Raw genomic sequence first — 26,529 nt, forward strand, 5'->3', positions numbered from 1 at the left:
TAACAAATAGACCACATCCACATTCTTCTAACCTCCCTAAAAGCCATCCTCCTCTATTGCTATTCTCCCACTTATCATACTCAGCATAAGCAGAAACACATTCAGGACACTGATGGACAGAATTAAAGCAGTCCTTAAGCTAAATCTAGAGAACATACTGTCTCCTGCTGGTTTCACAGAATATCCCCAGAATATTAGCATTTTTAAAGTAGTTGCCTATGCATTCCCATGGGATATGAACATCAAAATGGAGTTCTTGGCAGTAAAATTGTGAGGCTAAAATGCCAGGCTGAAGGGGACAATGGGCCAGCATTACAGGATGGTCACAGAACTTCAGTGTCCTGTTGTTTGTCTACAGTGCCCTCCCCTCCTAGCCCCCATTTTAGGGGCAGCTTTTCCACCCAACTCCAATGAAAATATTTAAAACAGTGTTCATTGAGAAGTCCATTTTGAATTTTTAAATGAAAAGTGCTGCAGGCAAACTTCTTACAGGGCGAATAGGTTCTGAAACATTGTAATTTCTCTGATAATCCAACAATATCTTAACAATCTGGTTTAAAAATGCACTATTATTTCAAATATAATGTCATATTGAATTTTTTTACTGGGGGAAGAATTTTATTCAAAAATCACAGAAATAGCACATGCTAATCTGTTACTTGGTTTTTTATATTACTAAAATTAATGTTCCATGTGGATAATGTTCTGCAATTTATTGACTTGTTCTGATGTGGTTTATAAACAATTTCACAAGCCCTCCTTGCCCTTTGTACATACTTTGCTAACAGCTATTGATCGACAATTTAAAAGTAAATAGTGAAATTTAACTGAGCATGGTTTCCACAAGTGGCATGTGCCCTATATCTATAAAAGCAAACATAAATAATGTTGTTTCTAATTCAGTTCACTTAGACTTTGAGATTACAGCATGAAAAATAAGAGATGGTAATATTTAAGGTGAATTCCTGCACTGGTATTTGGTTAATAATTTTTATTATAAACTTCATTTAATCAATTATACATATGAAGAAATAAGAGTGAGATAAGACTTGTTAGATTTGAATCTAAGTTTCATATCAGCTTTATAACCTGGAAAAGAAGGCAGGAGAGCTGTATGCCATCTGTTCAGTTCTGTCCTTAATCTGTGGGCTGCCTTATGGTTAGCTTAATGAAGGAAGCAGACACTGACTGACTTCCAGGACCAGCTGTACTGGCCAAGATCTCTGGAGCTCTCTTCACTCGAGCTCTTACAGGCTTCCAATATTGGGGAAAGTGCCAGAAGGCAGAAATAAGTACATCTACCCTGCTGCAGCAGGTGACTGCTAAAACATCTGTTCAGGGGATTACAAATAGGGCATAGCCTATCTGATCTCACTGGTGTGATTACTGAATCCATATTGTGCCAGTGTTTTCCATATAGGACTAAAATAATTCTCAGACAATTTGTCCAGAAATTGTTCTAAATCAGATAGCACAAGTGTAGGTTGTAATTTAGATCTCTGCAATCTAAATGTAGTGGTTTAAACAAAAAAAAAAAAAAAAAAAAAAAGAAAAAAAACCAAACAAAAAAACCCCAACACCCCCCCCCAAAAAAAAACCAACAAACAAACAAACAAAAAAGTAAAAAGAAAGAAAAGGAAAAAAAAGCTGGGTGGGGTTCTGTTTGGCAGTATTCAAGTGTATCAGTGCTACACTGGAAATGACACAGATTCTTTTTTGCTATGCTTCCCTCTATTTTTCTTCCACATTTCCTTTCTCTTCACAATGCAAGTTGCAATGTAATATATCAGAAAATTCTATCAGAAAATATATCAGAAAATTCTAAGCATGTTAGCTTTCCTCACAGAATAACAGGTGTCATTTGCATACTTTGAAACACTTTCAAGATGCAAGGAAGTTTAAAGGATAGGCTTCTATGTGATATTTCTTGGGTTAAATAAATAACTGATCTTGTAAAGATCTCTTTGCACTTTAAAACTACTGAGAGAAAAATGCTATGTTAATAGGACTGATGGCAAAACACAATCCTAAAATACGCACTTTTAAAATGTTCTAAAACCAGATGCTAATTTGCATGACCAAGATTTGCACATATAGATTTAACTCTCTGCATTCAGTCAGAATTTTTCTGTAAGTAGGCCCCTTAATTATCATATGTACATTGAGAAGACACAAATTTTTGTTACTCATATTAACTCTTGAACTTTGATTTTTAACTGCAAACTGACTTTATATATCTTTAAAACTTCTTTAACAGAATAAGTACAAAGGAATATCACTGCTTTTCTTTTCTTAGAATAACAGGCTTTATTTCCAATTCAATTTTCACTAAATTGATCTCATACTTTACATAAAACTGTGGCATTAATTGTGTAAGAGTATTCTCAGTCTTGGCTGCTTCTTTATCATTTTAAGAGCATACCTGACAGACCCAATATACAGGTGAGGCCCATAGGTTTTGTTTTGTCGCATTGATGCTAGATAACTTTTTGAAAATTAAACTTTTCCATAAAATAAAAGGTGAAAAATTTTACTGTTGTATGATAGAGCTGAATGTGGTTTTTTGAGACGTTCAGAAGTTATACAACCAGACTGCACTTGTAAGAAAAAGACACTTTCTTTACCACTTCAGACTCCATCTCAATGTTTTATGCAAATGAACTATTTTTCAGAAGTAGTGCTCATCTACACACACAACTAAAAGAGTAAGATGCACATTTTGTGAATTTGAAAACTGTCTTCACACAGTTTTCTTGATCATACAACAGTAAAATAATCAGGAATGGCTACAAAATATGATAACTATTCTTTGAGGACTGTAGTGAGCGAGCATGTTGCAGACCAGTGTTTTTAATCTTATTTGGCTGTGAGGTCCCTTAGGACATTTCAAACATTTCTCTAACTGCATTGATTGCCTATTTTAGGGCTTACTTTTCAAAGCGTCATGCTAGCAAATGTTTAAAATTCCAATTTGACCCTTATAATAAATTGTTGAGAAATTCATTTAATGCACATAGGAAACAAAAGGAGAAAAAGAAAACTTACTCTATTCAACTTAAACTTTTCAAAACACAACTAGGCTGAGCTATAGTGAAAGGAAATAAAAAAGGCACCTTCAGTTTCCATTAAAATAAGACATCTGAATTTATGTGAGTTTCCTGTCTGATTAAAATAACACATACAAAATTAAAAACATAAATATTAATTTTATGTACCACATAAGATGAAGAAAATGAAAGAACAATGTTTACATTTATGGTTGACTCATTAGTGTTTTATTATGTGAAACACTAGGAGGCATCAGTTGGGTAAAAAAAGAGTTCATTTGAAATATTGTATGAAATTATCATAGAAGTTATCAGCTTTCTATTTTCATACTTCTAAATGTAAAGGCTGTACAATATAACTAAATTCTGCAATTACAAAAAAACTATTCTCACTGATAAATGTCATATATAGTAATATAGGGGCAGCACTTAATTTCTTGGCTATTTTCAAATCAGGCTACACGCATGCAACACAAATAATAGTTTTACAACACTGTATTAAATACAATATTATATTAAAAATAACAGAATAAAATAAGATTCTTTAGTTGTTGTTCAGTATTAAAATTTTTGATAAATCTGTGAAATCCTGACACATTTTAGGCACTCTCCTCTGCTCGTAATACGGTTAAGTGCATTGAATTTAGTATAGTCCCAGACACTCTTAAGATCCTAGGCACTTTCAGTAACTTTAAATTGTGATTACAGGAAAACATCTAGACAAATATCTTTTTTAAAAAATCCGAGAACAATAATCTACCACATTTTAATTGTATTTCCCCAAAGTGGTGCATTAAGAAGTTTTTATAACATTTGTGTAACAATGCTACAAGTGGCTATACTTTCACTATAAAGTCATACAAATCCAGTAACGTCAAAATTGAGTTTTCCTTGATTTGAATTACATTTAACAATGACTAAGCAACAGAGTTCTAGTTGTCTCATACAATAATCACTTAAAACTGAAGTGTGCCTTGCTATGCCACAGCAATCAGCTTTTATTGCTGTCCAATCAAAATGACATGTGAACTGCCTAATCCTTCTTTTGTAAGGCACATAAGACTTTGTTGTCACTGTTGGTTTTGTGAATCGCCCCATAAGCTGGTCTGATTTCCTAAAGATGACAGATCTCAGTGAATAGACAACCTCTTCTGCACTGCAATCAATGAGACAGTGGCATTAAAGTGGAGGGCTGAAGACACTAGATTTTAATCACCTGTCCACATGTATCATTGATCATCAGTTCTAAGAAAATGACCTTAAAGCTGGTCAGAGGACTCAAATAATTACTTCTAAAAATAGTTTAAAAATTCAGTTTTCAATTTTTCTCTTGCACCATCAGTGTTTGCTGACCAAAGTTCTTCTGAATCCATTTTGCTTCTGAAGCAGGATCCAAAATTCTATTTTCATCCTTTTTAAATATCAGAATTCTAACTCTGTTTGTTAAGCTTGAAGTTTTCTAGCTTTCAGAATTTAATGTATTATTTTTAAAATATTTTGTACCTAAGTCATTACAGAGCCTAAATGAGGATCTCTCTGCTGATATCAAATAGCAAAATTAAAAAACTTAAAATGCATAAAAAATATAAGTGTTTTGGTTATTATTCAAGATGCTGAAGCAAGGACTATAAATTCTTGGAAATTACATAACAGCTTATGTAGATTCATCTCCATCATCAGTGTTTTCAAAAAAGTACCAATACACCTTACTTGATTTTTGCAAAAATTATCACACAATTTTGAATAGTTATATTAAACAGATAAAAATGGCCCTTAATGTATCAAACACCAAGCATGTTTTCTTTCAAGAGCTTAGTAACAATTAATGACTTCTTCCTTAAAGAAATGTAGAAATAACTTCAGCTGTCTCTGGAAATGAACTAAACTATCCTGATGAACAATAAATTAAAAATTAAGTAGGCAAAATATTCTATTCTCAACTTCTGCTCAGTTCCTAAGTTTCTATATACTTACTTTTATCTACTGAATAATGAGTTACCACAACATTTCTTAAGTAAACTTTTTTGAAAAGCTTCAGGAAGCTTCATTTCTCTTTGTCTGTAACAGTATAAGCATTTTTTTATAAAAGACCCATTTAAGAAAGATATCTCTGGTTTTAAATATACATGTTAAAGGTAGATGAAATGTTTTAAAAAAAGAAAAAAAAATCTGGATGCCATATTGGAAGAAAATTCACAGTAAGGAGTTATTTGAATTAATTTTCTTATTATGGTCCAAAACTAGAAACTCAGGAACATAATTGTAAAAGACTTAATCTCCCACATTATTCATCACTTAGTACCAATTTTAATAAGGCTCCTAAACTCACATTTCCTTTTTTCTAGGTCAAATAATCTTAAGAGGATGCAGACAGTATCTGATCCTGGCATTCTTTTATAGGACATTGAAAGTGACATTCCTTACATCCCATGAAGCTTTAGGACAGGCAAGAGATTTAGTCTCTTTGGGTCCTGATCCTGTAAACTGTTATCCCTGTGACTTGCTCATTTTCTCACAAGTAGTCTCAGCATTGACAGTGGGACTAGTTGTGTAAGAACTCCTTGTATGAAAGAATCTTTCCATGTTCAGGTCCCAGAGCTACCCTCTCATACTGTGTAGAGCACATTTGTATAAATACATATGAACAGCAAGTTTTTAAAATAAAAGTACATGTACAACCACGAAAATAGACACCTGGGATTAAGGGCCATTGTCTTAAGTGATTTTTCAAGAAATTTTTCTATTACTTCCAAAACGACAGATGTGTGAGCAGATATTTCAGCTTAGGCTCATTATGAATTATGTACTCGTTAATACAGAAAGAATAATATAATGGATATTTTAAGGAAACTAATAAAGTAAGAAAGTTTCGTGGGTTTTGGGCTTAAAGTAAGGTACTTGAAATCCTGTAATAAATACAGTTCACAAAATAACAAATCCCCAGGAAAATCATATGACTTATCATTTGAAATGAAAATTAGTATTTGTGCAATACAGAGGTGCTGGAGTAGTGGTTCACAGGTGGTACTATTTCCATGCCCTGCCAAGCATCTAGGGATTAGTTATTACACTCCATATAAAACTTTACTCTTCAACACAATAGCAGAAAAGTGCCAGTGAAAGAAATCTAGTCTGCTAAATGAGAAGTTTCTTCTAAAATAGTTTGTTTATCATTCATCTTATAGTTATTTTAAAATAAAGATATGAAACTAGGACATATGCCATTAAGGTGATTGTCAGATAAGTGCAAGGAAAATTTTGTGTCAAAGCTATTATTTTGTGATTATCAGCAAAGTACTCATAAAGCGCCTTTCTCTGTTTAATTCTCTGAAACCTTTAGTCTTAAATTGTCTATTACAGTTTTTATTTAAGTATGTAGTTATTTGTTAATAATAATTGTTTCACACAATAAAGAAAATAGAACTTTTCTATAAAAGATAACACTAGATACCCACAATGATTCATTAAGTTTTGTTTTGCACCATGCTGCATTGCTTTTTATTATTATTATTGTTAGTAGTAGTAATATGGAAATGGGATTATTAGATTGTTTTTTATAGTTATTTTTCAGGCTGACAGAAGGTCCCACTAAGTTTTATGGGAAATAATAAGTATTCTAATTACATAATGCAACAACAATCATACAAGTCTCTCATTTACATTAAACTTTATTCTAGCCTGTAAGTGGTTGTACTGCCATCATGTCAGCTAGTTCTGTAATTCTGATTAGCTCCTTTGTGTTAAAAAATTTAAAGATTACTCAAAGTACTGTTTAAGACCAAGGCATATTGTTCCAGAATCTGTTTGCAGACCATCCCTTTAGTTCCCACATAAATGCAAGGGGTCTTTCCATCTCAAACGTAAGTAATTCAGATGAAAGATGTACAAAGTTGAGCACTTGCAAGCATGCACTACATAAACTCAAGACTGAAGAGCCTGTGATACAACAAAGTTTAAGAGCATTTCACTGAAACTAGATTGTTTCCCGAGTCTGATAAATCAGAGTGCAAGCACTACAAGGTCATAGCTTTTAAATCAACTAAGAGCCATCTAAATCAAACAAGGTTCCAATACTTCATAATATCAAGCACATAAATTATGTAAACTAACTTCATCAAAGTTTAAACACTTATGACACTGATAGAGACAAGTTCGCCATAATTTACTAGAGATTTAACTCCTGTTTAGCAAGCTACTTTTAAGCAACTGCACAGTCACACACTAAAAGTCTGCAGGCAACCTCAATTCCAGTTTACATAAAATGACTGATTCATTCTTCAAACGCGGTAGGAAATGTACCTAGAGCTTTTGAGCCATGCTCACTACATTTTATTCTGACGCTGAATTTCACATGTACTTACATTGTAAACAATTAGCTGTTTGGCTGATCAGACTAGTCCTTCAGATATTTTCCTTTCATAGGAAAAAGAAAAAATCCCTTTGCTTCTTCCAGTCTTAAATATTCACCACCTGGTTCAACATGCAGCCGCCTTGAATCACACACACAACCTTCAAAGTCAATCCAATAAGCAGCCAGAAGATGCCTGGGGTGTGTGCGCGCGTGTGCGTGTGTGTGTGTGTGTGGTGCGCGCGTGTGCGCGTGTGTGCTGCGTGGAGGAGGAGAAAGTGGCTGAGCTGCTGGTCGGATTAAAAGTAACCGGACTCGTCCTGAGATCGTCCAGGAAGGAAGTGGCAGCAGGCGAATGGGAAAAGGCGAATAGCTCACAGCCTTTGTAACATCGCGGAGGGGAAGGGGGAGGCGAGAAAGGGATTCAAACTACGCTCCTCGTGAGGTGTCCTTTTCTACTTCTCTCTCTTCCTCCTTTTTCATCTCTTTCTCCGTGTCTCTATTTCTCTACCTCTCCCACAATCCCAAACGAATGACTCTCTCTCATCCCGAGCTGAAGAAATAATCAGTTTCAGTCTTGCAAAAAGGGGGCGGGATCAGATCCCGAAAGCGTTTTAATAAAACAAACATAGAGCAGCAGCAGCGGCAGCAGCTCTTTGCCCCTCTAGTCTAAACTAGATTGATAAATTGCTCCACTACACTACTTTAATTATGTATATGGTATGCAGAATAAATCACTGAGCATCAGCACCTCAATCAAGCACTTTTTAAATGATAATTGCATCTTGGGTGAATCAATCTTTCCATTCCTGACATTTTGCTAATTTTAGTTTAACGGTGGGGGTAATGGCATATGCCACACGCAAACCTAATGACATCCTTTATTACACAAAGCGAAGACAAGGCGGCGAGCCGGTGCGTGTTTTCCCCCTCCTGGAGAGGTACCACAGCGTGCGAAGGGAAGGCAGGAGGGCTGTGAACCTGGGAGGCGCGCACCGCCCGCGGCAGCGCATCTGCGGCCAGTCAGCGCGGCCACTCAGGTCCCGGCTGCGGGGCAGTAACCAAGCTCGCCGTACCCGGGGATCTGCGGAACACAGGGCTCGGAACGTCCCTGCTTGTTGCAAGCCCGGCAACCCCGCGAGGCGGTACCTTCGGAGTGGCTTCACCTCCGTCGGGGAGGGGCGGGCGCCGAGAGGGGGCAGCCGGTCCACGGCCTCCTATGCAACCCAGAGGGCGCCTACCCCTGCGCCGCCTCCGGAGCCCAGTGCGGCTGCGGTCCTCCAGCACTCGCCCCCGCCCCCGAGACCTCCCGCCCAGCCCCTTGGCTGGACTCCCCCTTCCGAGACCAGCGCCTGGCTGAGCAGCCCAACTTTCCCAACTCGCCCGGCTCCGCGTCCCGCGGCACGGGGAGCTGCTCTGGCGCTGCGCCGGCTCCGCGGTGCTTTCTCCGCCATGAGCAGCGGCCAGATCCGGGCCCGCTCGCCTCCTCGAGCAGGTCCCGGCCACGAGAAGCAGCCGGAGACGGTCTCATGTCAGACTCACCCGCAGAAATGCAGCATGGAGAGCACGCTGTGTGTGGACCGGGCTTTATTTTTTTTTAAAAAAGGTTCAGTTGCTTCTAAAACTGGACTGAAAGGACTGCACTGAGAGTTTGAATCCAGATTAAACTCATGCAGTTATTTGAGTAAAACTGGATTTTGCACATACTTTTAAAATTTTTGTGCGGATAGCCAACTTTTATGTTCCTTTGGGAGGAGCAGGGCAGTTTGTAAAGACACAGGATATTATTTTTATGATAGATTAAGGTACTGAAACAGCATACATGATAAAACCAAACGGCTTAATTCAAACACAGAAATAAATATATATTTGGGTTATTTTAATACAAGTCCTTGGTCTCAGTCTTTTCCGCTAGAAACATCTCATTGGGCCACTGACCTACTTCCAAAGCATTTGACAGTGAATAAATACCTTTTCAGTTCAACTGTACTCTTTAAAACATGGATGCTCAAAGCGCAGTCAGAGCAAAATAAAGCTCAGGTAGTTCTAAGCACCCTGCAATTGCTCACAATGCAAACCCTTAGAGAATACTGAGGGTCTCATCCGTGTCCTGGTCTGTTTGGATGAGAGTACACCACTCTCCATGTCACTACATGCTGCATGTATACCCACACCAATAATGGCAGTGATACTGATGTGCTCAGAGCCACCAGGCAATCAGATACAAGTGAAGCACACTGTACACAGTGGTAAGAGGCACATATGCACGGTAGTGTTAGTGTTCTGAAATCCAGCCTCAAAAACACTGGGAAAGAAATACTTTCTCAGTTTCAGGTCTGCTGTGAAACACGGCAGGAAAGAAATAGCAGTTACACAGGTTGTACCCTTGCAATACCTCTTCCATAGACAATTTTGGTCTCCCAGTGCGGCACCCAACTATCCAGTAATATTTGTATATTCTTAGTGGCAAAAAATAGAAAATTATGTTAAGACTTGACACATTTGTGCTCTAACTGAAAATGACTGGCATCTGATTTACTTCGTGCAGGATGTATAAGTTTTCTGGTGTCTGGTTAGTTGGTAACACAGCCCTTCAACTGGCAAGACAGAACATGAGTACTGTCATATTTTGAAAGTAGTTATTACAGTAAGCAAATATTTCAGAAAATAAAATTATACAGCAGTTTAGAACTTCAGCTACACCTCCATGTGGGCACTTGTGGTCTAATCTTTTTATAGTAGTGACCTTCACATACTGGAGCACCTTAAAGCCATGCCAAGTTTTTGTCACGAGCACAATTAATCAAATCCATGTAAAGGACATCTTGATTTTTACAACAGGATTCAGATGCCAGATGGAAAAACAGATATAAGGGGAGAGATGAGGATTTGTCACTCCTTTCAGGTTTAGACAAGGCATGAACTTATGCAGCATAATTTGAAGTGTTTGGGTGTTTTTGTTTCCCTCTCTTTGGATTTAATTTAAAAACCTGAAATAATTTCAAACAGTAAAAAACCCTTTGTTCTAATGTCTGTACATGTACTGAATCTCCACAAATGCACCCTTTTCAAATTTCTGGCACAAGAAATTTCTGTGAACAGCTTTTCTGCTGTCCACAGTCCATACATAGATCTGCTGACAATTTTTTTTCCCCAATCTACCACCTGAGGCATGCAGTGTCTTAAAACATGAGACATCGGTCATAACGTAATAATTATAAAATCAGATCTCCAAAGGTTTATTAAAGAATGCATCCAAATATCTCTTTCCATTACAAGTGTGATTACTTCAAGGTAACATTTCCTTTGAAGATGATTATCAAAGTATATTTTTGTTCTTTTGTGGATGCAGAATATATTTTTCCCTTAGGACAAATGAGATAGTCAGCTTACATGCTTTAATACATGCTTAGTATTTAAACTGAAAAGCAGTGAAGTTACTATGAAATTACTCATACCCTTTGCATCTTAACCCTGGGCTAGCTTGGTTCTTATTTTTTGTTTAAAGTTCTGCTAAAACCCACTCCACTCTACACCTTGCTTTCTTCCACCACCTCCCTATTTGTAAGAGAAACACAGTATAACTCTTCTTGCCATGTCTGGCTGCTTTTAAACTTGGCCCACGCTGGGTGCAGCTCTTGAAGAGAGCTTTATGAAATTATTTTAAAGTGAGCTGGGGCGGTTGCCACAGCAACCCACCCTGAGAGAAATCGAGGCTATAGATTAATCTACCCCACAAGATTATTCAGCTGTACTGTATTTGTTCTTCATTCATTCAGAATATTCCCTCAAACCATATGCTTTTATAATAAACAAAAATATAAACTCAGATAATTTCAAAGATAGCAGGGTTGTATTCCAGGAGCACAAATTAATTGCTTTGTAAACCTCTGCAATGAGATAACACATACATGATTCCTTGCAAAATTGTTTAATTGCAAAAAAATACATCTGCAAGGTATGCACTGCTGACATATTAACTTAAAATAAAATGGCATGCCATTACTAAAATGGTGTTATCACCACACACATCATGCAATGATTACATAGGTGTACTTGTATGTATATAACACACTAGAGCTTTGCTCTCCAAGTTTTGCTTTGAGCAAAAATCTAAAGATAATAAATAGTACTTGATGATATTAAATGTAAAAAATATTAAACACTCACCACATACACCCTCTTTATTGTCAAAATCATCCGCCTCCAATGCTTTACTTAATCTTTCCCATGGTAGTTACTTCACAGTTTACAATTCGTGTTCGGCACCTTGGATGTTTAAAAGCAAAAAAAGTAGCATATTATTAAAATTCAAACCTTCAATATATTTTAGGAGATTAATGAAGTAATTTCTAAAAAGAATATGAATCTTTACTGATGCGCACTTAGGCCTATCTTACTTTTAAGTAGCTTGATGTTTTCAGAAGCTGTTACAAACTCCATCTAAATCCTACCTTAGGGATGCTACACTATCAGTAAAATTACAAAAGTATTGATCGCAGGCTGTACTTATCCTCCAGTTGGTATTTATACTTTGACATGCATTTCGGAAAACACAGCCATCTCATTGTTTAATAAATGCCTGTTTAAAAGGCCGGGGTGAATTATAAAGTGGTAAAATTTGGCATATTAATTTTGTTCCTTCTGTAAAGGGCTTTGGTGCTGACTCCAGACATGCATCTCCTTGAGCATCCTTTGAGGAAGGCAACTAGGCAGCACCCACTGAGCTTTTTTTTACCCCAAATATTCATTTTTTTCTGCATAGTTGCAGTGTAGAGGGGGTCCCAAACGAAACGACTTGGTTTTGAGGGGTGACCTTTCTGGCCTGTGCTCCAATCCCTCGCACCTGCACACAACATTACCCGGGCTTCTCATCATTTATTTATTGACTCATAATTTCTACGGGCTGGGCTGTCCCTCCTGATGAGGTGGTCGGGTATCCCAGCAGGAGTAGGTAGAGACACTGCTCTCTGGCCCCATTCTTCCTGCTCCGCGGCTCTGGCGGCGCCGGGCGGGGCAGCGAGTGCCAGGGGGTCCCGGGTCGCTGCCGATGCTGCGGCCGCCGCCCTTTCGTCGCCCCCGCTCTGACGGGAAGGCGCTGGGGCGGTGCGGAGGCGGTGTAAAGCCGGCCGGGCGCCGACTGACGCCAGAGCGGGTGGTGCCGGCGAGGGCGGGAGCAGTGGCTGCTCTGCTGCAGCCTATGGCTATGTGGAACTGGTCGGGAATAGCAAAGGGTTGGGAAGTCCTGACCAAAGGCCGGCTCTGAGGAGGCTGGAAGAAGAACGCTGCCCCGCTTCCCCCGGCAGAACTGCCCTCGTCGGGCCCCTCCGGAGCCTGTTCAGAGCCTTTGGCCACGGCTCCGACCTTTGGAACAAGTGGGAGTCGCCACTCTGGCAGGCTCAGCGGAGCCCGGATTGCCGGTCCCGTCAGCTCAGGGCCGGGCTGGAGCAGGGGCTGCTCCCCGCCAGCCGCGCTAGGGTGGGTGGTGGGTGGTCGGAGCCAGGGTCCCGGGGCTTCAGAGGGCTTTGGAGTGGCCAAACGTGTGGGGCCAGGCTCGGGAAGCTCCAGCAGCACACGACAGTCCTGCGAAGGGGACAGATCGGTGTCCGCTGGCTGGTATGGAAGCCGTGGAATGAGTGAGATTAGATGAAGGGCTTGGAGTTCGACTAACACAGGACCATTATCTGTTAGTTTCCAGCCTTTTGGAAAGATGTTTTTTCAATTTACCACTCCCCCTCTCCCCCTCTCCTCTCCACATCTCTTTTTTTTTTTTTTTTTTTTTTTTTTTTTTTTTTTTTTTTAATAAAGAGATCTTTTTTATGCTCCCCTGCTGATATTTTCCAGGGCCTTTGCAGGGAAGAGATTGATTTTAGAGGGAAGAAGGCTGCCAAATGTGTTAAGTCAACAATGAAAAGGGGGTTTGTTTTGCTAAATTGATCCAGTTCTAGTAATCTGCACTCTTTCATTGTTACCAAAGGCAGTTTCTGAAACTGTAGTTTGCAAGTTGCTATTGTCCTTTAAAAATCTCATAAACACCTGCTCAAAGATATTTTTTTATCCAAGAAATTTTTTAATTGTAATTTTTAAAAAACTGTTTTCAGACTAGAGATAGGAGATAACTTCTTCATAGACAAATTTTACATTTTCTTTCAAAGATTAGACATTACTAAATTTGTCCTAAAGAGTATAAAAATAGTATTTAAAATAGTATTTGTCACTTGGTTAATGACAACATGGACTGATATTGGAATTAAAACTGTGTCTACTCTTGCCTCATATGCATTTTAAAAATAAGTAATTCTTAAAGGTATGTATATTTTTAAAAATTTTTCTTCAAAATGAGACTGAAATGGCATCTGAAGGAAGTAAATAGCTATAGAAATCCCAAATCTCCTGCTCAGTGTGGAACATGGATGCTATGGATGCTGCTCCAAAGTCCCCTGAAGTCTGTTGAAATCCAGTGTACTCTGACAGGCTGAGATACTAAAATGGAAGCTCAGCTCTATGTCACTGGCCACCAAGATCCAACTTCTGTCTCAAAATTAATCTTTGGGTTTGCTCTAAGCCCAGTTCCTGTACCAGCCACTATCTCTCAGTAATTCAAATGTACTTATCATGTATGCCAACGTTCCACCAAATGTATAGGGTTTATTTATACAGATATGCATTTTAGGGTTATAACTCTTGTAGCCCATGATTTTACTTAAGTGTAAATATAGGAAGAATTTAACCTACTAACCTCTCGTTGAAGTTTAAAGACTCCAAAAATGTGTCTAGACTTGCCTGAAAGAAATGCATCTAGGGCTTTGAAGATTTTCGGTGCTAGTAGGAAATTGGCAAGTTAACTTTAGTCTCAGACAAACTCAAATCTCACTAACTGTTTTCAATTCTACATCCCTTCACCAGTCTCTTCTGACGTAAAGTTAATTAGGTAAAATTTCGAGCTAAATGGGATTTTTTCCCCCCTTATGCAAAAATACAAAAATAGATCAAATATGAGCTTAGAGTGGAAATTTGGAAACAATTCCCCATCTTAATAGGGTTTAAGTACAGGAATGTATTTGAAGAATAATTTTGGAAATGCTGTCATTTTCATGAACTGGTGTTCCTGCCTATAATTCTGCATCTTCATATGTAGAACCATCAGATTTTTTTTTTATTTTCAAAAGGAAAGCATTTGGTGGAAGCATAATTTACTGTGTGGTCTAATACATCTGTGACTAAAGTCTATCTAGATTGTTAAACAGCCTTCACCCAAGAAATACAGTATCTTTACTATTCAACTCGATTGCTAATATAGAAGAGTTATCTCTCACAGCTTCTAGATTTGATCCAGAGGAAGATAACTTTGTATTTTGTCGTTAATTTATGCAGCTTTAGAAGTCTTAAACCTCTGTATCATTCGCTGGGTATTTCTAAAGAAGTTCCCGCCAGTGCAGTTCCTTCTACTTATCTCTGAGAGGAAAGGCTTACATAGATTGTTTCAGAATTAGCATTTAAGCAAGGAGCACCCTTTTTATTCCTTTTACCACATTTATTTGTTCATGTGATTGCCTGCCCTGAATAAGGAGAATCTCTCTGTGATTCATTTTCATTTTGGGAAAAGCTGGTAGGAAACTAGGAAAATATTTTTTTAGGCTGCGTGTTCCTCCTTTTTTCCAGAAATGGAATTGCCTAAGGTATTGTGATATTTTCAGATATTTTGACAAAAAATGCACAACCTAAAACAAAAAATATGATTGCACCCCCTTGCTAATTGTGTGACACTCAAGCTTTTGTCTATCTTGCACTGAGTGATGATGTGATACAGAAGCAGACAGCCATAAATGGCCAGAAAAGGCTTAATTAAGTATTCTGCAGCTGCTACAAATTAGATCAGCATCTGCATCTGTGTAGACAATGAAATTCATGGTAGTTTTGAGGGCCAAGCAAAGTGGAGGTTTGTTTTGGATGGACGCCTAGCCACAATTCAAGCAGAATTCAGACTCAAACATGTTCTAAGGGGGGAAAAAAAGGTTGGTCAACTTCATCTCCTGTTGCTGAAAGCCAATATGGTTTCCCATTCTGGCTTTAGATGTGTATTCTAATGTCACACATGAAAGGCATCTCTTAGAGTATTCAAAATTTGGGATTTTTTTCCCCTAAAATATAATTCCCAGGAGTTTTCCAGATTGGACTTGGAGCTATATTTTAGGTAAGCAACCAGTTTTTTGCTGTTTTCTGACCATTTGCCTCTATTTCTGATTTCATACCATTTTCTGGAACTAAAATTGGAGTAATAATGCACAAATGTTAATGGTCAATGATCCAACATTTTTTAGCAGAGATAATTGAATATAGAATACAAGAGTGATAGATTACTATCTGGAATGAGGGTATGAAGGTATTACTATCAAACGTTTTTATAGAGATATGTTTGCATGCATATACCAAGAACTAATAGGTTATTCTCTGGACATTTTGACAAAATGCACTGGTTTTAGGTGTTTTCAAACTCTTCTAAGTTCATGGTTTTGTTTGGTGTTTGAAGAGTTCCAAACACAAGCATTGATCTATAAATATGTCTTCTAAGACATATTTATACTGCTGTTATACTAAATCTCTGTTGTTAAAAAAAAAAAAACAAACAAAAAAACAAATATTTCATTAGATGATTTAGAGAGGACTTTTGAAAGTTGACAGCTCTTCTTGATAAGTGAAGATCTCTTAATTTCTATGACCATAAATGTAATTGCACAATAGTTGGTCAGCTTTTAGACATGATTATGCTACTTATGTTAACCTATTTAAATCTTCCATGAGCATCCTGCTGTGGGCTTTTAACTCTTCCCATGAAAGTAATTTAAAAAGTTGATATTATTGATGTTAAAAGGAAACTAAGCCTCTGGTCATCTTTGGATTTGTACTTTGGTTTGGATGCATTTAATCTGAAATTGTTGTTACTGCCATATGATCTAGTTCGATCATCTTTGTACACTCCTGTATGACTATGCACAGATTTAAGTTCCCATTTCTGGTCTTTTATGTTATTGCAAATTTGCACCAAGCAGAGCAGCAAAGCAATGACTTTACAGATAGGTACCCTAACATGGCTATAAGAAGAAACCTGATTACTAAATTGAAGTTCCTTCAACGGGAAACTATTATTATTTTCAGGCAACTAAAAACCATATGAAGACAACTTCAGGGTTTTCTTTGTTTTTGTTAAAAAAATCAATTAACTTAATTCAAATATGTATTGAAACTTCTTGAACTAACATAATATATTGTTAGCCTTTTTAGTTTTAGGTTCTCAGAAACAAATAAATATGTTATAGTGACTCTCATATTTGTGTTTACATTTTAAATCTACAGCAGTTGGAAGTTCTGTGCTATAAAATCTCTTTACCTCTGGATGTGACTGAATTGTTTTCTTTGCTGTTGCTCAGGTAAAGGGGCAAGAGCTGCGGAATAGGTAAATATTTGGAAGAAGCTAAGAAAATTTTCTGTCTCCTGAGTGAGACTGAAGGGTCTTTTTGTAGTCTACATATTCTTGTAGGGGAAGATAAGACAATAGGAGTATGGGCAGAAATAACTCAAGAGTACTGTTGCTAGTGGGGATAAATGGCTTAGGAATTTTTGGATTAAATTGAGATACAATGAGGAATTCCCACATCCTTTTTGCAGATTAAACCTAGCAGTTGGGAAGCTATTGAAAGAGTGCTTTTTCCCAAGAACAAATGAACCAAGTGCTTCTTTGCCCTAAGTAGAAGCCAGTTCCCTTGTATTTCTGTGGAAGAATGCAAGCCTAAATCTCATTTCAGTGAGATTGAGGTGTAGTATTAAATGGATAATGCATTGAGTTAGTTCAAGGACACAAAATTAAATGAACAGATTTTTTTTTTTTGGCAAGGGTAGGAACAATCTCTTGATATACAAGTAGATTGTTTCACAGTCTCTTGTATTTTTCTCAGTGTTAACATACTCTTTTACAATTACTGCACACAACAATAATTTGTTATTACCAAGCATTCTTTGTACAATAATTTTAAATCCAGGAGATGGATTGGTACTAGAGAAAGGGCAATTTGCATACAGTCACATAGGATTTTAAAAAGTAAAGGAAAATAATGAATGCTGCAGGTATCTACAGCAAAAACCATAGGAAGCATCTATTTTGTGTACTTCTGTATTTTAATTTTTATAATAATTAAAGAAAGTAGAGAGAAATTAAAATTATTGGGGGAGATCTTTTTTGTTTAAAAACAGAAGATAGAATGCAGTGACCCATAAATAGAAATGTTTGATTTGCAGGATAAAGCCTTAGCACATTGGTATCATACTATTCAGCTTTTATCATTTTTGCCCTGACAGATGTTTCAGGATACAGTGCATCAGCTACATTAACATTGGATTGCACTTCATCTGTCATAAGTACAACTTTTAAGTATGTATGTAGAACTAGCAATGCTATATAGCTATATTTACGAACAAAGCTGTAATTGCTGTGTCATTCATTCTTTAATTTTATTAATTTATTTTTATTATTTTTGCCTGGGCAGTTATTTTACAACTTCCACTAAGCTTGCATATGTTAGCTTAAATTTAGAGGTTTATACTTTGCAAGCTGTATTTCTTGAACTTGATTTAGAATGCAGTGCCTTTAAAATTAAGCATAGAAAACATTGTGCTTTTGTCTTTCTTGAAGATTTATTAAGTGGTGCTTTCAGAGCTTGTCTCATAATGCTTAGTTGCTTTCAAAGGAAGAAACCCATATCTGACAATCCAATAAATTGTCAGCACTTTAATTGAAAAGGACAACTCCCATTGGCAGTTTGTGTACCTGTGCACTGTGACAAGGGATATACTTTGAGACCTGTCCTTGTTACCTAGTTTATGGTGAATCTAGAGAGCAACAGAATTTTTTAAATGAGTTAGGAGGGTGGAGCTCCAAGCAGCCATTGGGAGTGGTATGTGAGTACTTCTTCACCTGGGAATCAGCCACAGTGGGGTGCAGGGGTGGGGAGCAGCTGCAAAGCCATCCATTTGCAGCCACCATGGCAGCTCAGGAGCATAAAACCCTCAGGAAAGGCTCCAAGTGTCTCTCTGCATTGACAGAAGATTGACAAAGAGGAGAGTTCTCCACTACTCCCAATGGTAGTCTGATCCTTTGATTTCCATGGCTACTGTCTCAGACTAATAGCCAATTAAATTCTGAACAAAAACATTAATTAATGAAGGTCCAAGAAGAAAGTTTTATACCTTTTTTAGAATAACGTTTTGCCTACTGTACCAAGGGGGGAAAAATGATAAATTTATATATATAAATTCACATATATATTTGTACATACACACACATTACATGCACAGATACGTATATATATATATATATATATACACACACACATACACTTTAAAATAGAAGCATAAAATGAAATTTTTTCATGTTTAAAGTACTCTTGTATGAACCTGTAATTACAGCTATTCATTCTATTCCTCCACTGTTTTTTTTTTATCATACATCTCATTTTATCTAACTTTTATGTGCAACTTCACTGCCTTGAGTCGGAAGTGCCCAGTTTTTGCCAGTGTAAGTGAGAGTAGAAAGTTATGAGATGCTTCTAAAATATGATGCAACGGTATATGAAAAAATTTGAATTAACTTTTGAAGAACACAATCCAGATTGCAAATCTCCTAAATGGAGATTTTTACCAAAGCTTTGTGGTTAAATCCCTTTTTTTATTTACATGCTAAAACTAATGTAGAGATCCTCCTTGCATATCTATATCTAGAAATACACTATATACTAAAACTTGGATTTACTGGGAAAGAAAAACATAAGATTGAAAATTGAGCTACACTGTAGTTAAAAAAAAAAAAAAAAGAAAAGAAAAAAGTTGTAGAATAAATTGCCATAATTTACAAAATTAACCACAGAACTCTTAGTTAATAGGGAATAGTTGGTACAAAAATAAAATAATGTACCGGGGTGATTCTCTTTCTAACTGAAAGTAATAAAGTTTCAGTGCATTAAAAGAGGTTTTCCTATTTCTTAATTTCTCAATATTTCATTAATAACAGAAATATTTCAGAATTTCTCTAATGTGCTGAAATCTGTTGATGGCAAAAATAAGAAACCAGAAAGACCAGTTAAGGGTACTCATTTAAATTTAATGGTCTACATTATCTAGTGAGTAATCTCTATATTTTGAAACATTAAACAACTTTTTCTAGAAAAGGAAAGCTTCTTATACTTGAATTTCATTTCACAAAATACTTTTCCCCTCAGTGCAGTGACATATAGAATTTACTTCACTGGAATTTCATTAAATTGTCCAGGAGTTTGTCACATTGATTACTGTTTCCAAGTCTTGAAAATCAATAAAGCAAAATACTGATGGACTTAGAGAGTACAGAACTAAAAGCTCTAAACGGCAGGCTGTATGTTTTTTCTTGTTTTGTGTGGCATGAACAAGGTCTAGCTAGCTCCAGGAATTGCTATTACTATTTACTGACTTTGCATTTAACAGTGCTTTGTTTTAATTACTGTTTAGGGGATACAGAAGAGCAGAGTTTTACAGGCATTGCTCATTTTAAAGGCAGCTCTAGTTTTGGGGGTTTTGTTTGTTCTGCATTTCATACTTGATCAGAAAAATATATCTTTGATATTTAGAAATTAACTTTATGCTTCGACTAGTAATGTTTTATCCTATTGGCCTTTTATTCTCACATACAGTAGGATATCTCTGCAGAAAACGAAAACGTGATTATTTTCATATACCACATTCCAAAACCAGAAATAATGTCTTCTCCATTTTCTTGTCTCTGAAAATTAAGATAATGTATGACGACTATGCCTGATCTACCTCAGCTGAGGTAGGACCTCCCTGTCAGCTGCGTGGGTCCCACACCAAGCAGCCTAGCAGAAACAAAACCAGAGATCAGTGATGCTTAACAGGGCGTTGTTATTCAGGTATTATAATTCAGCCTAATCTTAGGCTACCGATTGCTGGTCATTTATTTTGATAGTGGGGAAGCTCTACTACAGAAATAATCTAACAGTATATTGACGTATGATTCCTTTTTCTCCCCCATTAAGGTCTTCTATGCTGTGCAGTGACTTGTGACTATGGAATCTGTTTACTGAAACAGATTCACGTGGTTAAGTTTTCTGTCTCTTTGCTCACTTAAATAAATGTTTTCAACTTAACACAACTATTTGTAATGAATACTGTGAAACCGTTGAAAGACTGAGTTCTTGAAATAGAAATAATAATAAAATTGCTTTTCTCCTCTCAAAAAAAAAAATTTATATATGGTCATATTTTTCTGCATTTTTACATTAATTGAAATCTTATTGTTCTAGAAAAAAAAAAAGAAAGAAAATTTCTCCATCCTCTAATTTTTCAGTTGTTATGCAAATTAAGGAATACACACACAGAGGCATGATTTGTGGTTTTAAAACAAGGAAATCTGTAAATTCACAGCATCTTAAAAAAGCACCATATCAAGCACTTCTCTCATGGATCCTGTAGCTTACAATTTACATTTCACTTTAGTGTAAGGCAACCGGTTTGCATGAGAAACCCTTGATTGTCTTGTAAAATGCTCTAAACAGTGTTAATTTCACTCATTTATTACAAAGGAAACTTAGCTGATGTTCAGAAGGAATTTCTAAGCCTTAGAAAGACTGCTGAAGTTCCAAATACTGAGCAGTCTACAGACAACAAATCTTTTTGATTTGTTTGGAAATTACCAGGATAACTCATTTATTTTAAGGGATGCAGATGGAGAGTACAGAGTACACCCTCAGCCAGCGCTGTCTAGCTTCTGCTGTTCCTTCCTGTAATCCTCTATTTTCTTTCCATTCGGAATCATAGAAACAGTGGAAAGAAAGTGACTATGAGTATCCAGTCAGTTTAAAGAAACTTTTCTTGGCAACAGAAGATAAAATCAAGCACTGTATCAAGTTAAACGCAAAGCACGCTACAAACTTATCTGTTTTCTCTTGAAGAAAGCTTTGGAAGTGTAACCATGAGCTGAATCACCCAGCGCTGTGGTAAACGTAACATTCCAGAGACATAAGAATAGTTATTTAATATTTTTTTCTATTAAAACTCACCAGTGCCCTTCTGCTTCTCCAGGAAGTTGTACCCGTCAGCACCTGCTGAGGGCTTTGTTGATCAAAAAAATCAGGTAAAAAAATTCCGGTAGAATAAAGCCAGACCAGCTGGCTTTGAAGAGGAGCCCCCCAGTTTGGGTTGTGTTTGCCTCACTCACCCTCTGCTCTGCAGACCCAGGCTTTTTCTCCTTTGGATGTTGACCTGTAGGCTGTGTGATGTGTGTGCACAAGTGTCTGGCAGGCCAAGGTGCACCTGCTTCTGTCACTCCTGAGTAAATTTAGCTGTAAAAGGTATCACTGACAAGCAGACCTTTGTCAGTGCTGGCAAATGAACAGAGCGTTGCCATCCCCCTTCAAAAGTCCTCTGCCAGTTCAAATGGAAAATATCTACTCGGTAGTCTTATCCAGTACCCAGGAATTGCTTCTTCAAGAGGAAGGAAGGCCAAGAGGCTCAAGTGTGGCAAAAAATTTCTTCCTTTAAATAGACGTTAAAATTATATTATTCCAAGAAGAATCTGTGAACAAGATGAGGCTGTGTTCACTTAATTGTGGCTGGAAGAAAACTTTTTAAAAATAGGAACACAGCACACAGAAATTTCAATTCAGGCTGGTAAATTGTGCTAACTATTAAAGTTTATTATCTTTCTCTTCTGTAATGCATTGCGGTTTTTATCCAAAAAAGTATTAGAAAACTTAAACATATCACATAAAAGGTATTAATCTCATTCCCAAAATTTAAAAAAAAAAATGCAGAATCGAGAGTCTGAATTTCAAAATCACATGTTTGTAGCACTTATGCTGTAATAGTCTAGGACCCAGTCACTTTTAAAATGGGGCCTAAAGCAAATGGAGGGTCTTTTGAGGGAAGTGATCAAAACTTGGTATGCTTAACCTTATTGGATATTTATAATTCATTTATACTAAGGGTATTTATAATTTATATCTGCACCTTGCTTTTCTTTTTCTCTTTTTTCTTCCTGGAGATGGCTTCTGGTAATTGAAAGAGAAAGGTGTGATTTACACCTGTGTGTCTTCTCACAGAGTTAAAAAAAGAGTCACCAACACAGGTGCCAGGATTGGTAGCAACATACCTAGTTACTCCATTTTCCACTTGAAAACTAGGCCATAAACTCAAGCAGGTTTAAAGAAAAAATTCAATAGTGTCTACTTTGCTCTGATATGCTATTTAGAAGGAGCAAAATGTTCCTTTCTAACAAATGAGGCAACAATTGCAGATCAGGAGCTCTTTGTAAGATAAACAAGGTTCCTATTTACTTACTTGTATAAACAACCACTCACCAAGCTTTATGTCTCTGCAGGGGCACCCTTTCAGATAGGAACATGGACCTTATTGGCATCATCTTGTATCCATGGAAACATTTTAAGTACTGCTTTCTCAATATGTACTTCAGTTATTCAGGGTTCAAGAGCTAAGTACCAAATAATTAAGTGTTTTTATTATTTTCTATGTGGAAGCTTAGTTCTTGGGGCTCGTATCTGTCATAATAAAGATCTTGAGCTTTCATAATGTTTGATAGAATCAAATGTTTCATTTCAAGCCTCCTGTCAACTCTATTAGATTAAAATTAATGTCCTAAAAGTCCTAATGAATTCAAATTCTGAAACTTCTCGTTATCCTTTATTGTTTGAAAAACAATGATCATAGTTCTCATCACCATCAGACTTAATCACTGTTCTTATTGCATTAGTCTAGTCTTGTTTTCTATGTTTCCAGAAAAGGAATAGGAAGAAATTGATAAGAAATCAGACTATTTTCTCTTTTTAACCATCATAGCCACTCATGTGACTATGGAGTAGGTCACAGAGGTTGAAAGCTTAACAATTGTCTTGAAACTGAAAAAATGGATGAAAATAAGGGAGCTTATTCTGGGTTTTTACCCAGAAATGTCTGGAAAGCAAAATAATAATTTTTCTTTTAAGATGTGTCTGCCACACTACTTAGTTAAAATATCAAAGCATAGAGATAAGAGAAATAAGGGATTTTATTGATATTTCCATGCAGAAAAAGAAACATTGGCATGAGCTACACTGAATTTTCAAAGCTATAATTCTGAAGAAGATCCTTTGCAGATCAAATATAGTATTTCAATATTACCTTGGCTCAAACTCAAAACTGTCTCATAATTCCACCTATTAATTGGTACAACTGATGCATATTTTTAATGTACTGTGATTAAAATAAATGAAAATTAGTTATTGCTATCCATTAGTTAACATCTTTTATGCATTTTTAAAAAATCCTGCCCTAATTTTGTTTATAAAACCATTTTCTTCAATTTAGCCAGGCTGAAACAATGAAATACCTTGTTAATTACAACTGCTATCAGAAGAACACATTTCTTTCTGTAAAGATCCAGTACTTCTCTATGAAATGCTACTGTTTTAGAGCCTTGGTTTGCCAAGTATATATCCCTGCATGTTATTTTCTTTTACCACTGTTACTGTTTTTATTTGCCACGTTGTGTCCACTGCACAGTCCCTGATGAGTGCAGATGGCACAAATGATTTTTTTCCACTGATTAGGCTGGAACAGTATTTGTGCAGAAAATCTGTAAAACTTTGATGTGTGTTAAAAATTGTTACCTTTTTGCATGCCAGATTCTGCATATCAGGTTTATACTTTAATTTACGGATATCTGTTTACAAGTGTATAATCATTTTATTTAAAAAGTATGATCATAGTGCAGGCAAGTTGGAGCTGCCTGACCCCCTGTGAAAGCCTCAGTGAGTTCTCTGCCTGTGGGCTGGCCTGCTTGCTCTGCAGATTGCCACATGAGACCTAGGATTGTGATTGCTCTCAGGAACTTTTACTCTGAGCCAACTAAGCATATCAGAGAGGTGAAACTTTCAGCCTCCAGAGAAGGAAGCAACGCACATGGCAATTTTTTCATTTCCCTTTCATCGTGTCCCTGACCTTGCTACAAGGTCAAGGTTGCTGGGGTATTAAATGGGGAAGTAGAAAGAGAACCAAATCTCAACTCAGACCTCTACATGTTCAGCCTGAGGTTGATGAGGGACCTCTGACCTTGCTCATCATCTTGAAAAAGAAAAATTCAGCCATGTTCTTGAAGGATTGCTCAGGTGCATTGCAAAATACAGTGAAAGCTGGTGTTGAATTTGCTGTTTTGAAATGATGAAACTAAGATTAGCCCTGTTGACTCTATGTAACTTGTAAAAATCCAGTTCTTCCTAACCACGGACCTTGGGGAGAAAAAGGAATGAGGAAAATTGGTCTTGGTATCTCTTGGGCACATAAATCTTCAGTAGTAATATGTTCTCAGCTTTATGATTTTTAGTTTTTTAATCCAACATGTCTTTTTTTTTTTTTTTTTCCCTCCTAGCATTTGTTAAAGAATCACTTCCAAAATGCTAGAAAGTCAGCCTGAGCATATTGCAGATAAAATCTGTCTCCCTTCTCCATCACGCAAAATAGAGATTCAACATTTGGCCTATGTTCAGTTTTTCAGGTGCTAAAAAGCTATGACAAAACTGCACAGATCGTATGATAATGGGCATATTATACAACTCTAGATCATCATATGCCTAACTTATTATTACTATTTTAGTTTTCTACAAATCACTTTTCTAGCACCATCAATTTAGGCATACTTCAGAAAAATAAAGACTCATTGAATGTATTTGAATTTATAGATAAAATACAAATAAGTAGGAGGAAAATCCAGGAAAAATTTTAAGAATATGACAAAGGAGCAGGTAGTATTTCTGTAAAAAGAAGAGTGAGCTGAGTTATGTGAAGACTCTTATAGACTATCAGCAGAACAAAATGTAGACAAGGAACTCTCCAAGGAGTAAAATAACCTACTCTTATTTTTGATCTAACAGAGCAAAAACTGGCCATAAATTCTGATCCTTCCATGCCTGAAGCATACCCAAATGAAAAGGACTGAGAAAGAAACCTGACTCACTGAAAACCAGCTAAGTTTGAGGAATTTTGAACACAAGAAAATAGGTTCAAATTTGGGCTAGAAAAGGTGTGGGAGTCTGCTTCCACTGGTAGGAGCAGAGATTTTCCAATAGGGAATTACAAAGTTACAGCAGCAAGGTGATGGAGTGTGAAATTCCTCATTCACAAATTTACCCAAATAAGTGCAATACAGCAGTAAATATACATGGGCAAATTTGCTTGTGGCTTCCCCTTTATCACTGTGCAAACTCTGAAAGGACAAAAGAGATAAATATACATTTGGCAAGTGAGAGAGAGAGCATTACATAGGTTTTCCTGATACAGAGTAGGAGCTGAGATTTTTCCCTAAAAAAAAAATATTGAAAGGTATATAAAAAGTAGAGGAAAAGAGTGAATTTAGCTGCAGCATTCTGAACAATTTTGAGGAAAATATTTAGGGCAGGATAAGATAGATAAGATGAGGTATCTGCCAATTTAAGTGGTTGTAGGCAATGGTGGTGACCCACATTTCACAGAAATGAACTTTATTTGAGAAAACAGTTGCACAGTAAAATGTTGGAAATAGGTAGGTCCTTAAGGTAGGTCCCAAGGTGCTGGTAATAGGTAGGTCCTTATGAAAAAGAATGGAGTAAATGCAGTGAGGTAGAGAAGGAGACAGAGGGAAGAGACAGTGTTTAAGCAGGAATAATTCTGTTTGTGGCTGTTTGTAGGCAGAGGCAGATGCATATTGTGTAGCAAAACCAGTCAGATTTGGCATAAATGTAGCAGGAGGAAAGATAATCCTAGAATCACAGAATACCACATTGGAAGGGACCTCAAGGATCATTTGGCACAGCCTTGGAAAAAGCATGCCTATTAGCGTGGGAGAAAAGGAAAACTTTGGAACATGTTTTTCTGCTTTTCCAGTTTTATGCCCTAAAGTGAAAACAACTTTTCAAAAAAAGAAAATTAAAAGCACTCTAGGGGAAGAATAAACAAGTAAATGAGAGAAGAATCTGACCTTGCAGTGAGTTACTGGTTCTGCTGAAACACTGAGACAATTGTATGCACAACTGTACAAGCAAATGTTGCTATTTGTAGATTTTG

At 36.8% G+C, this 26,529-nt stretch overlaps 1 protein-coding gene across 10 annotated transcripts in view; it reads right to left on the reverse strand.

Annotated features, from left to right (window-relative positions):
* Positions 1-21,659, reverse strand: part of MEF2C (myocyte enhancer factor 2C) — a 133,233-nt gene extending 111,574 nt beyond the window's left edge. For 2 of the 10 annotated variants that reach the window (XM_050986519.1, XM_050986520.1), the window contains exon 1: positions 7,409-7,986. The gene's annotated coding sequence lies outside the window, so the exon portion shown is untranslated. Of the gene's footprint in view, positions 1-7,408; positions 7,996-11,565; positions 11,665-21,497 lie in introns of those variants that run through there. The other 8 variants (XM_030236646.2, XM_018920558.3, XM_050986518.1 and 5 more) reach the window with 7 other exon arrangements.
* Between the last annotated feature and the right edge of the window lie 4,870 nt (positions 21,660-26,529).

The sequence above is a fragment of the Serinus canaria genome, chromosome Z (assembly GCF_022539315.1).
Source record: "Serinus canaria isolate serCan28SL12 chromosome Z, serCan2020, whole genome shotgun sequence".
NCBI classification, from domain to species: Eukaryota; Metazoa; Chordata; class Aves; order Passeriformes; family Fringillidae; genus Serinus; species Serinus canaria.